Below are 12457 nucleotides of genomic sequence, written 5' to 3' on the forward strand. Positions count from 1 at the left end.
GTTGGACCAGGATGGGAGTGGATGTGAAACGCCTCTTCATTTCAGCAAATGCTGAGTCAGCCTCAGAGTCCCAAAGAAAGGGTGTTGTAGGGGAGGTAAGTCAGGTGAGGGGTGCCACCACCTGACTGTAGTCCCTGATAAATCAGTGATAGAAGTTCGCAAACCCCAGGAACCTCTGAAGTTGCTTGCAGGTTGTGGGTCTGGGCCATTCTTCCACCGCCCAGATCTTCTCAGGATCTGCCCTCACTTGCTCGCTCTCGATGATGTAGCCCAGGAAGCTGACCGAGGGGACATGGAATTCACACTTTTTCCACCTTCACAAATAACTTGTTCTCCCACAGTCTCTGTAGGATTTGACGGACATGATGAATGTGGTACTGGAGGCTGCTGGAGAATATCAGGATGTTGTCTAGATAGACGAACACAAAGCGGTTAATAAAGTCCATTCATCAGGGCTTGGTGATGGCAAAATGCCAGGGGCATTGGTGAGGCCAAACGGCATGACCAGATATTCAAAGTGACCTAGCAGGGTATTAAATGCCGTCTTCCACTCGTCTCCCTCCCTAATTCTAACTAGATAATAGGTGCTACGAAGGTCCAACTTCAAGATGTTGGCTCCGTGAAGTGGTTCAAACGCTGAGTTTATGAGGAGCAGTGGGTACTTGTTCTTAATATTACATTGTTAAAGCCTCGGAGATCGATACAGGGGCGTAGCGACCCATCCTTTTTCTCCACAAAAAAGAAGCCTGCACCCACCGGGGAGGATGAGGGTCGAATAATGCCTGCTGCGCTTCTCTTCATGGTTCTCTCTCAGGCTGGGACAAGTTATATAGGCAACTGGTAGGTAATGAGGCCCCGGGGAGAAGGTCGATAGCGCAGTCATAAGGGCGGTATGGAGACAGGGAAAGAGCCCATTGTTTGCTGATTACCTGTCCCAGGTCGTGGTATTCTGTCAGAACTCTGGACAAGTTGGGGGGTTCCAAAACAGGCGAGGTCATGGTAGCCTCCCTAGGGGATAGGGCCGACTGCAGACAGGTGGCATGGCATAACGGGCTCCAGCTGGCTATCCTCCTAGTAGACCAGTCAATATGGGGATTGTGGTAGTTCAACCAGGGGTATCCCAGAACTATAGGGGCTTGAGGAGACTGGATTAAATTACATTGTATCCGCGCTCGATGGTTGCCCAACAAAATCAAGGTCGGGTGGCGTACAGTGGGTGACTTGAGCCAGAAATCTCTGTCCAGTGCCTGGGCCTATAGAGGGGTACTTAATAGTTCCTGAGGAATTCCGGCCCGGGAGGCTATGTCCTCGTCCAGCAGATTTCCCTCGGCACTGGAGTCCACCAAGGCAGATAGAGACAGGGATTGTTGGAGGTAGTTCATGGTAGCCTGGATCTGCATCCGGGCTTGGGGGACTGAAGGGAGTGTTGTCTGAATCACCAGAAGAGTTGGAGCGGGAGCTATGCTAGGAGTGGATGGGGAAGAAAGGCTGGCCGAAGATGGTAAGGTGGGCCGTGGGATGATCTGAGGAGCAGGGCGACCGGTCTTCTCTCTCAGACGCTCTCAAAGTTGATTATATAACCTGGTGGCTAGAGAGACCAAAGAGTCCAGGCTGTTCATGTCATCCCTTGCCATTAATTCATCTTTTATCTTGTCAGCGATACCCTGTCGAAATACTTCCTGTGGTGCTTCGTCATTCCACCCAGAGTTGGCCACTAATGTTCGGAACTAATGGAGTATTCAGCTACACCTTGTGAGCCCTGACAGAGAGTCAGTAGTCGCCTAGCAGCGTCCTTACCGTGAATGGGTTGTTCAAAAACCATCCTCATTTTGGAGACGAAGGTGGAGAAGGAGGAGCAGATCTCTGGCTGGTTGTCCCAAATCGCAGTGGCTCATGCTAAGGCACCCCCTCACAACAGCCACATGATGTGCATAATCTTCGATCTGTCCGAAGTGTACGTACGTGGCAGTTGCTCAAAAACCAAGGAGCTTTGCAGTGAGAAAGCCCGGCACTTTCCTAGGCCCCAGCATAGGGTTCCGGTTTGAGTAAGTGCAGCTCTCGTGGTGATTGTGTTGCCGACCCATAGGGTGTTGCCATCCCAGGCTGTGTGGGTTGGTCAGACTGGGTTCTCGGAAGGGACGGAGTAAGGGGAGCGGACACCCAGTCAACCTGCTCACTGACCTTCTTTACATTCTTGGACAGGGCACAAAGTTTTCCATGACATCTCAGAGCAGTTGATCATGTACGACCAGTAGGGAGCCCTGGCTGTTGCACAGGGTCCGTGTCCACTGGGTTCATTCTTGGCCAGTTCGTTCTGTTGCAAGGGAGTGACTGGGGACGAACCCAAGTGCAGGACACAGGCACGCAGGCAGGGTCAAGAGGCGCTAGCATAGTCGCGAACGTGGAACAGGTAACCAGGGGAATCTTGACTCGGAGATAAGGTTTACATAGAATATCCAGGGAAAGGAGCGGAGTTTAGAACTAACAGTCCTAAGGAATCAGGAAATGAGATTTACACACACTAGAATTGACCAACGAACTGGTGACCCATGACTGTGCCGCCAGAGTTCTTATCCTATATTCTTTACTGGGAACCAGGTGTGCTGTAGTTAATTGAACTAGCAGCAAATGGGAATCAGACAATGGGAATTAAGGCACCATCAAGAAGACAGGAGTGAGATGGGGGATAGCCAGATGGGACCGTGACAGCAGATGGAAGAACAGCTTCAGAGAGGAAAAGAGCAGATGGAAGAACAGCTTCAGGAGCAGCTATGAAGAAAGATAGAGTAGCTTAATTTGCAAAGAGAAGTTGCAGTCAAGATGGCCAAAGTGAAAGTGCTGAAGGTTTCAAGTGCTGTGTGTGCTAAAGATGCTCCAGCAAGACAGTTCTATGGAATGAATTCCTATGTAGACATGGCAAAGAGAAAATCCAACATACTCAATGTCAATGTGGATATATTTGCTCCTCAAATGTCTGTGAGTCACCAGTCTGGACTCCAGGAGGTAGTTGATAGAGTACACTCTCAGCCTCAACCAAGGAGGCACACCAAACCTATACCATATCCAATAGCACAAGGTGCTTCTGAGGACATTTTTATAGTATGGTGACACTCATGTTTCAGATGATAAAAGTCTAAGTAGTGTGTTAGAGACTATAAGGATGCCAAAGGAAATAGCAAGCTTGGTGGTGCAACCACAACACATTGCCAAAACCTCTGACAAAAAAAGAGTGATCCATTACAGTATCATTCATTTATGAGGGCTTTAAAGGACAGCAGTGAAAGAAAGACTGATGATTATGGTGACTGCCTCTATTTTCTTGAACAGTTCACTGGAGGTTATCCTAGAGAGCTAGTTAAAAGTTGACAGTGAGCCAGCCGGTGCAAGGATATTTAAAGGCCAAAGCTTTACTACAGGAACATTCTGGTGAAAAGCAGAAAATTGTTGTGGCCTACATGCAAAAATGCTCTTTCTTGGCCATATAGCAAATCAGAAGATGTGAAAGCTCTTCAAGACTACAGTCTTTTTCATAGAGGCTGTTACAATGCTATGGAAGGAGTATTGAACATGCCTGTTAATATGATGATTGTTGTAAAGAAATTGCCCCATAAGCTTAGGAAAAAAATGGAGATTAGCAGTCTGTAAAATGCAAGAAGTACAACGTTAAGGTTACTTTCACTAATATTTTTGATTTTATTAAAAGGCAGGTAAAGATTGCTGTATACACAGTGTTTGGGAATATCCACAATGGTACATCACCAGCAGTAAGCAAAAGTGTGAACAAAACTAAGTCACAAATTTGTTCTAAAGCTAAAGGAAGTAGCAGTGCCACTACTGTGGCTACTGCGAAAAGTGAAGCTAAAACTGAGCCAGCACCGACTAATGAACTGGTATTTAGTAGCCTTATGGGGGCTGGTGATCATGATTGTAAACGTCCTCTAATTCTAGTTCAGGTGAAATCTAAGAAGAGTAACAAGACAGTGGTTACTTATGTTTTCCTAGATCAAGGAAGTACAGCAGTGTTCTGCACAGTGAGCCTCATGTATAAGCTCAGTCTAATATGAAAAAGAATATGCTTTCTTCTGGTACCATGGGTCAAGAGATGGTTGTGAGTAGCTATGTTCTTTCAGGATTGGAAGTGTCTGGCTTAGATAGTGTGAACTGCCTAATACCTAGATACGGGAACGTATGCCTATCCGGAAAGGGAAGATTCCTCCTCAGTAAGATCTTCAGAAATGGTCTCTTTCTGGTCAAGATGGTGCCCATGTACAGTGCTCTTTTGGTTGACATCTTCTGGATAGATCATGGAACCATTTTTTTCACTTTTATGTCCTTTACATTTATTTCTCATTTTGAATGTGATTCTGGAGCTGTTAGAGACTGTGTTTTGCTGTTTGGTGATTGTTTAGGTGCTTCAGCGCTCTGCAGTCTCCTAGAATCCAGGAGGCAGAGGCAGCGTGAGCAAACCCCATGGTGAGAAGGCTACAGGATGGTGCATGAGCCAATGTTTGACCCCATTTCAGTAAATGAAGTTTCCATTGTGCAGGAGGAAGGACTTGGTGGGGGGGGGGGGTTGATGTGTCTGGTCCGTTTTGTTCATTATTTTGTATGTGGGAGCAGGGATTTAATAAAAATAATAATAATAATGATAATAATAAGTACTTTATTGATCCTGAGTGGGAAATTATTTCCTTACAGCAATAACATTTAAAAACACACATAAATAATAATAAATAAAAATAATAATAACTGGTAATAAAGTACAGAATAATAATATACACAATAATATTTTACCAATGTGCAATAATAATGTATGAAATAATATAATAGAGACTATTGTACTATGATGTATGTTCTCCTGTTGCACAGAGATGAACTGTTTTATGTGCTTATTACATTTGGTTGGAAAGATTTTCTGTAACAATCCTTGTGACAGTGGAGCTAAGTGAGTCTGTTCGAAAGGATGCTTCGCTGCTTATTCAGTAGGTCATGAAGAGGATGTGCCTGAGTGTTCATAATGGATAACAGTTTCTTTAGTGACCTTCTCTCCATCACTAACTCAAAAGGATCTGGTTTGCAGCCAAGGACAGATTCAGGCTTCTTGATGAGTTTATTTTGTCTTTTTGTATCACCAGCGCCAATACTGCTCCCAAAACATAAAGCCCCAAACAAGACTGCATTCGCAATAACAGACTGGTGAAAGATCTCCAACTTCATGCTGCACACATTAATGAATCTCAGCTTCCTTAGAAAATAGAGTCTGCTCATCCCTTTGTAAACAGCCTTGGTGTTGGTTTTCCAGTCAAGCCTGTTGTCGAAGTAAACACCCAAGCATTCGTACTCCACTAACACCGCACTTCTTCACCCAGAGTGTATACAGGACTCATCACAGTCCTCTTTCTCCTAAATTCGATCACCAGGTATGAGGGTAATTGGTCTGTAGTCATTAAGCTCAGATAGAGTTGCTTGCTTGGGTACAGGAACCAAGCAGGAAGTCTTCCACAGCACTGGTATCTTTTTCAGACACTGATTGTAAAAGAGCTGAAATTACCAGGCAGCTGGCTCGCACAGACCTTCAATACCTTGGAGCTGATACTGCAGCCTTGCCTTGATCTAGCCTCTCCAGCTGTCTTTTAATCTGACCTGCAGTCACAGTCAGCTGGGGGAGGCCAGGATACTCCAAAGTTGGGGGAGGGGGGGGGAGTTTGGTACACAAGCACTTAGCAGAGGGGAGGGAGTAGGCTTCGGGGCAATGAGGGTGTGTGGTTTGGGCAAGTGGGGGAAGGCGAAGCAGGAGGCCCTATGCTGAACCTGTTGAAAAACAAGTTCAATTCATTGGCACTATCCAGGTAGCCCTTGATCTTCCTTTCCTTAACCTTGAAGCCAGTGATCTGCTTCATACCCAACCACACGTCGCTTATGCTATTCTGCTGGAGCTTGTACTTCAGCTTCCTCTTGTAGGATTCTTTGCACTCCATCAGCTTTATCCTCAGTTTTCTCTGTAATTGTGGTAGGAGGAATTTGAGGTTGATGTGCCTGATCCACTTTGTTAGTTTTTTTGTGCGGTAGGAGGGATTTGGGGGTTGATGTGCTTGATCTGTTCTGTCCATTTCTTTTTATGCAGGACAAGGATTTGGGTTCAATCTCCTGTCTTCTCATCCAAATCCCACCTCACTGCAAAACAAAAATGAACAGAAACAGATTTCTGTTTAGAAGTTGCAATTTTGATCATGCTCACTTTCATTCCTGACTGCAACTCAATTCCGTCTCTCTCTGCTGTATCCATTGATGCAGCTGTTTCAACTGCTCTTTTAAATACAAGTTGTGGTAGTTAGGAGCCATTTTTGAAAGCTTTCTGTTAAGATTCCTCAAAGTAACCGATCTCTCAGTGCAACTTTAAGCCCATTACTGAACTGATAATGCTTAGACAATGTCTTCAATTCAACCACATAATCAAATGTACTCAAATGTGTCAGTCTTGTGTCAATCATTTCTGATCTTCTTTATAATCATTATCACTCTGTATTTAATGGGTAAGAACCTGTGAATTCTTCTGTTTCTTGCCTTTTTTAACTTTATTGACTCTACGTGCTTTTTTTTTAACTCTAGTGTCTAGCTGCACTTCATCAGGTAAATTTCATTTTAAAAATACCTTGTCGTCACTGTTATGTTTTCAAAAATATTTTTAAAAATTGCAATGAATAGATGGGAGTAAGATAGGATGCGAGTCTTAGCTTGTGTTTAGCAAGGGACACATTTATCAGGTGGCAATGTGATGACTTAAGCCATCCACATACTTTACATATAACCCACAATACATTATGTAAACAACAAAAAAAAATGCTTCATCAAACAATATATTTAAAATATTACTCAAATGTTACTGAACTATTAAGTGCACAACACCTGTGTCCCCAACTTCAAGGAACTATACACTTGTACTGCTGGGTGTCTCTGTTCAACCACATTCCCCAGGGCCATACCATTACCCTGATTAGACTTACCAAACTGCATCATTTGCACTTGCATTAATAAAATTTCACCTAACAACACATAAGATGCCGGAGGAACTCAACAGGCCAGGCAGCATCAGTGGAAAAGAGTACAGTCGATGTTTCAGGCCGAGACCCTTCATCAGTACCGGGAAAAAAAAGACGAGAAGTTAAAGCAAGAAGGAGGAGGGAGGAGAGGAAGAAGTACAAGGGGGTGAAGTAAAGAGCTGGGAAGCTGATAGGTGAAAGAGATAAATGTCATGGTCCCTTCTGGCAATCCTCCACCTTGCTATTTACCTCAGGAATTGGGCCTCAATCCCCTCATTTAGTTTCCAATCATTTCCATGTTCCACTAACTACGCACACCTGCTTCCCATCAGAAAATGCATGATAAAGACTCTATGATCACAACAAGGAGTTGCCAGTTCGTTGGTCGACTCCAGTGTGAGTAACCTCGTTTCATATGGTTTTTAGGACTGCCAGTTCTAAGTCCAGCATCGCTCCTGGATACAGATTCCATGCTTGCCACATCAATAACGCCTCCTGACTCTGTCTCCATGCCTGTGTTCTGCACTTGGGTTTGATCACTGCCACACTCGTGTACAATAAAGAGCTGGAGAGGGAGAATCTGATAGGAGAGGACAGATGGCCATGGATGAAAGGGGAAGGAGAGGAGTACTGGGGAGGAGGTGGTCAGGTAAGGAGATGAGGTGAGAGAAGGAAATGGGAATTGGAATGGTGAAGGGTGGGTGTCAATTACCAGAAGTTCAAGAAATCGGTGTTCATGTCATCAGATTGGAGGCTACCCAGATGGCAGTACAGGAGGCCATGGACTGACAGTTCCACCTGTTATTCCTTTGCCCACTTCCCCTAATTGACTTACATTTTATTATAAACTCAGACAACATTCTTCACTGTCCATAATTGCACCAATTTTGTTGTCGTATGCAAATATACTAATCATATCATCTACATTCTCAAACAAATCGTTAAAGTAGATTCATACACTTCAATGTGATCACCTCTCAATCTCTGACCTGAATACATCTTCTGCCCATCTTCTCTCTGTATTGAGCAAAGATAATTACAGAGAGGAATAAGAGAGAGGAGCTGCCAGAGTTCATTGGAAAGGGCCTCCACATGGAAAACAGTGGAGCAGCAATGGCAAGAACTTTGAGAGTATTTCAAAACGCATATCAAAACGGGCGATCAAAATAGATTTTTTTAAATGTGGAAGGGCCTTCAATTTCACGCTACTTGTCAAAATAAAATAAAGGGAGTATCTATTTTTATTAAATCTAATATTTTATGTATCCAAGAAGACATAATATCTGATATTAATGGTAGATTTGTTAAAGGAACAATTTGTAATAGAAAAATTGTTCTGATTAACCTACATGGACCTAATGTAGATGATCCTTTTTAAAAAATTGTATTTGCTTTATTGCTGGATTTAAATGAATATATGTTGTTAATGGGTGGTGATTTCAACTGTTGTTTAAATCCTTTGATTGACATCAGTTCAACCAATCAGCGGCTTCCGAGTTGTTCTGCATCACTTATTAACTCTTTTGTAATTGATTTTGGCCTAGTTGAAATTTGGAGTCATTTACATCCTAATGATAGAGATTATTCTTTTCTTTCATGTGTTCACAAAAAATATTCAAAAATCGATTATTTTATAGCTGATCCCCGATTTTTGTCCAAAGTCCCGAAATGTGAATATGATGTTATAGTTCTTTCAGATCATGCACCTTTAAGCTTTGCTTTTGAATTGAATGACATTGTTATTGTAAATTTGCCTTGGTGTATTCCAGAAAATTTATTACAAAGTTCAGACTTCGTCAAATTTATTGAGACTCAGATAAAAGATTTTTTTCTTTTTAATAACACGGGAGATGTGTCGAAATTGATTATATGGGATACATTTAAAGCATATTTGCGCGGTCAGATAATCTCCTATTTAGCTCAGCATAAGAAACAGACAAAAACAGAGTTAGATAAGATTTCCAAACAAATTAAAGACTTGGATAATATTTATGCAATCTCTCCTAACATTGATTTATTCAAACAAAGAGTTGAACTCCAATCACAATATAATTTATTATTAACTTATCCTATGTCTTTGAGCGGCTGCAGGACATTCTGGAATGGGAGGGTGAACAGCCAGTGGTCGTGGTGCACATAGGTACCAATGATATAGGTAAAAAACGGGATGAGGTCCAATAAGGTGAATTTAGGGAGTTTGGAGATAAACTAAAAAGTAGGACCACAAAGGTAATAATCTCTGGATTACTACCAGTGCCACGTGCTAGTCAGAGTAGAAATAGGAGGATATTTCAGTTGAATACGTGGCTTGAAAAATGGTGCAGGGGGAGGGATTCAAATTTCTGGGGCATTGGAACCAGTTCTGGGGGAGGTGGGACCGGTATACACAGGATGGTCTGCACCTGGGCTGGACTGGAACCAATGTCCTAGGGGAAGCGTTTGCTACTGCTGTTCAGGAGGCTTTAAACTAATGTGTCAGGGGGATGGGAACAAGTGCAGAGAGACAGAGGGGTGTAAAATGAGGGTAGAAGCAAAAAGTAGTAAGGTGAAAAGTAAAAGTGGCAGGCAGGCAAATCCAGGGCAAAAAGCAAAAAGAGCCACTTTTCAACATAATTGTATAAGGGCTAAGAGTGTTGTAAAATCAAGCCTAAAGGCTTTATGTGTCAATGCGAGGAGCATTCGTAACAAGGTGGATGAATTGAATGTGCAGATAGTTATTAATGAATATGATATAGTTGGGATCACAGAGACATGGCTCCAGGGTGACCAAGGATGGGAGCTCAACATCCAGGGATATTCAATATTCGGGAGGGATAGAGAGGAAAGAAAAGGAGGTGGGGTAGCATTGCTGGTTAGAGAGGAGATTAACACAATAGGAAGGAAGGACATTAGCCTGGAGGATGTGGAATCGATATGGGTAGAGCTGCATAACACTAAGGGGCAGAAAACGCTGGTGGGAGTTGTGTACAGGCCACCTAACAGTAGTAGTGAGGTTGGGGATGATATTAAACAGGAAATTAGAAATGTGTGCAATAAAGGAACAGTAGTTATAATGGGTGACTTCAATCTACATATAGATTGGGTGAACCAAATTGGTTACTGTGCTGAGGAAGAGGATTTCTTGGAATGTATGTAGTATGGTTTTCTGAACCAACATGTCGAGGAACCAACTAGAGAGCAGGCCATTCTAGATTGGGTATTGAGCAATGAGGAAGGGTTAGTTAGCAATCTTGTCGTGCGAGGCCCCTTGGGGTAAGAGTGACCATAATATGGTGGAATTCTTCATTAAGATGGAGAGTGACATAGTTAATTCAGAAACAAAGGTTCTGAACTTAAAGAAGGGTAACTTTGAAGGTATGAGACGTGAATTAGCTAAGATAGACTGGCAAATGATACTTAAAGAGTTGACGGTGGATATGCAATGGCAAGCATTTAAAGATCACATGGATGAACTACAACAATTGTTCATCCCAGTTTGGTAAAAGAATAAACCAGGGAAGGTAGTGCACCCATGGCTGACAAGGGAAATTAGGGATAGTATCAAGTCCAAAGAAGAAACATACAAATTAGCCAGAAAAAGTGGCACACCTGAGGACTGGGAGAAATTCAGAGACCAGCAGAGGAGGACAAAGGGCTTAATTAGGAAGGGGAAAAAAGATTATGAGAGAAAGCTGGCAGGGAACATAAAAACTGACTGTAAAAACTTTTATAGATATGTGAAAAGAAAAAGATTGGTCAAGACAAATGTAGGTCCTTTACAGTCAGAAACAGGTGAATTGATAATAGGGAACAAAGACATGGCAGACCAATTGAATAACTACTTTGGTTCTGTCTTCACTAAGGAGGACATAAGTAATCTTCTGGAAATAGTAAGGGACCGAGGGTCTAGTGAGATGGAGGAACTGAGGGAAATACATGTTAGTAGGGAAGTGGTGTTAGGTAAATTGAAGGGATTAAAGGCAGGTAAATCCCCAGGGCCAGATGGTCTGCATCCCAGAGTGCTTAAGGAAGTAGCCCGAGAAATAGTGGATGCATTAGTGATAATTTTTCAAAACTCTTTAGATACTGGATTAGTTCCTGAGGATTGGAGGGTGGCTAATGTAACCCCACTTTTTAAAAAAGGAGGGAGAGAGAAACCGGGGAATTATAGACCGGTTAGTCTGACATCGGTGGTGGGGAAAATGCTAGAGTCAGTTATCAAAGATGTGATAACAGCACATTTGGAAAGAGGTGAAATCATCGGACAAAGCCAGCATGGATCTGTGAAAGGAAAAGCATATTTTATAGAATTTTTTGAAGATGTAACTATTAGAGTGGATGGGGAGAGCCAGTGGATGTGGTATATTTAGATTTTCAAAAGGCTTTTGACAAGGTCCCACACAGGAGATTAGTGTGAAAACTTAAAGCACACGGTATTGGGGGTATGGTATTGATGTGGATAGAGAATTGGTTGGCAGACAGGAAGCAAAGAGTGGGAGTAAATGGGACCTTTTCAGAATGGCAGGCAGTGACTAGTGGGGTACCGCAAGGCTCAGTGCTGGGACCCCAGTTGTTTACAATATATATTAATGATTTAGACGAGGGAATTAAATGCAGCATCTCCAAGTTTGCGGATGACACGAAGCTGGGCGGCAGTGTTAGCTGTGAGGAGGATGCTAAGAGGATGCAGGGTGACTTGGATAGGTTAGGTGAGTGGGCAAATTCATGGCAGATGCAATTTAATGTGAATAAATGTGAGGTTATCCACTTTGGTTGCAAGAACAGGAAAACAAATTATTATCTGAACGGTGGCCGATTAAGAAAAGGGGAGATGCAACGAGACCTGGGTGTCATTGTACACCAGTCATTGAAGGTGGGCATGCAGGTACAGCAGGCGGTGAAAAAGGCAAATGGTATGTTGGCATTCATAGCAAAAGGATTTGAGTACAGGAGCAGGGAGGTTCTACTGCAGTTGTACAAGGCCTTGGTATGTTCCAGATGTTGGGAGAGTCCAGTACCAGAGGGCATGGATTGAGAATAAGAGGTCAGTTATTTAAAACAGAGTTGAGGAAGAGCTTCTTCTCCTAGAGAGTTGTGGAGGTGTGGAATGCACTGCCTCGGAAGACGGTGGAGGCCAATTCTCTGGATGCTTTCAAGAAGGAGCTGGATAGATACCTGATGGATAGGGGAATCAAGGGATATGGGGACAAGGCAGGGACTGGGTATTGATAGTGAATGATCAGCCATGATCTCAGAATGGCGGTGCAGAATCGAGGGGCCGAATGGTCTACTTCTGCACCTATTGTCTATAAGACCGCACCTAGAATATTGTGTGCAGTTTTGTCCCCTAATCTGAGGAAAGACATTCTTGCCATAGAGGAAGTACAGAGAAGGTTCACCAGATTGATTCCTGGGATGGCAGGACTTTCATATGAAGA

At 43.1% G+C, this 12457-nt stretch overlaps 1 protein-coding gene across 3 annotated transcripts in view; it reads left to right on the plus strand.

Moving 5' to 3' along the window:
* The window catches only part of LOC132403565 (uncharacterized), a 91089-nt gene that overhangs the window by 13743 nt on the left and 64889 nt on the right, over positions 1-12457 (plus strand). The window lies entirely within an intron of this gene.

This window comes from Hypanus sabinus, chromosome 13 (genome assembly GCF_030144855.1).
Source record: "Hypanus sabinus isolate sHypSab1 chromosome 13, sHypSab1.hap1, whole genome shotgun sequence".
Lineage (NCBI taxonomy): Eukaryota > Metazoa > Chordata > Chondrichthyes > Myliobatiformes > Dasyatidae > Hypanus > Hypanus sabinus.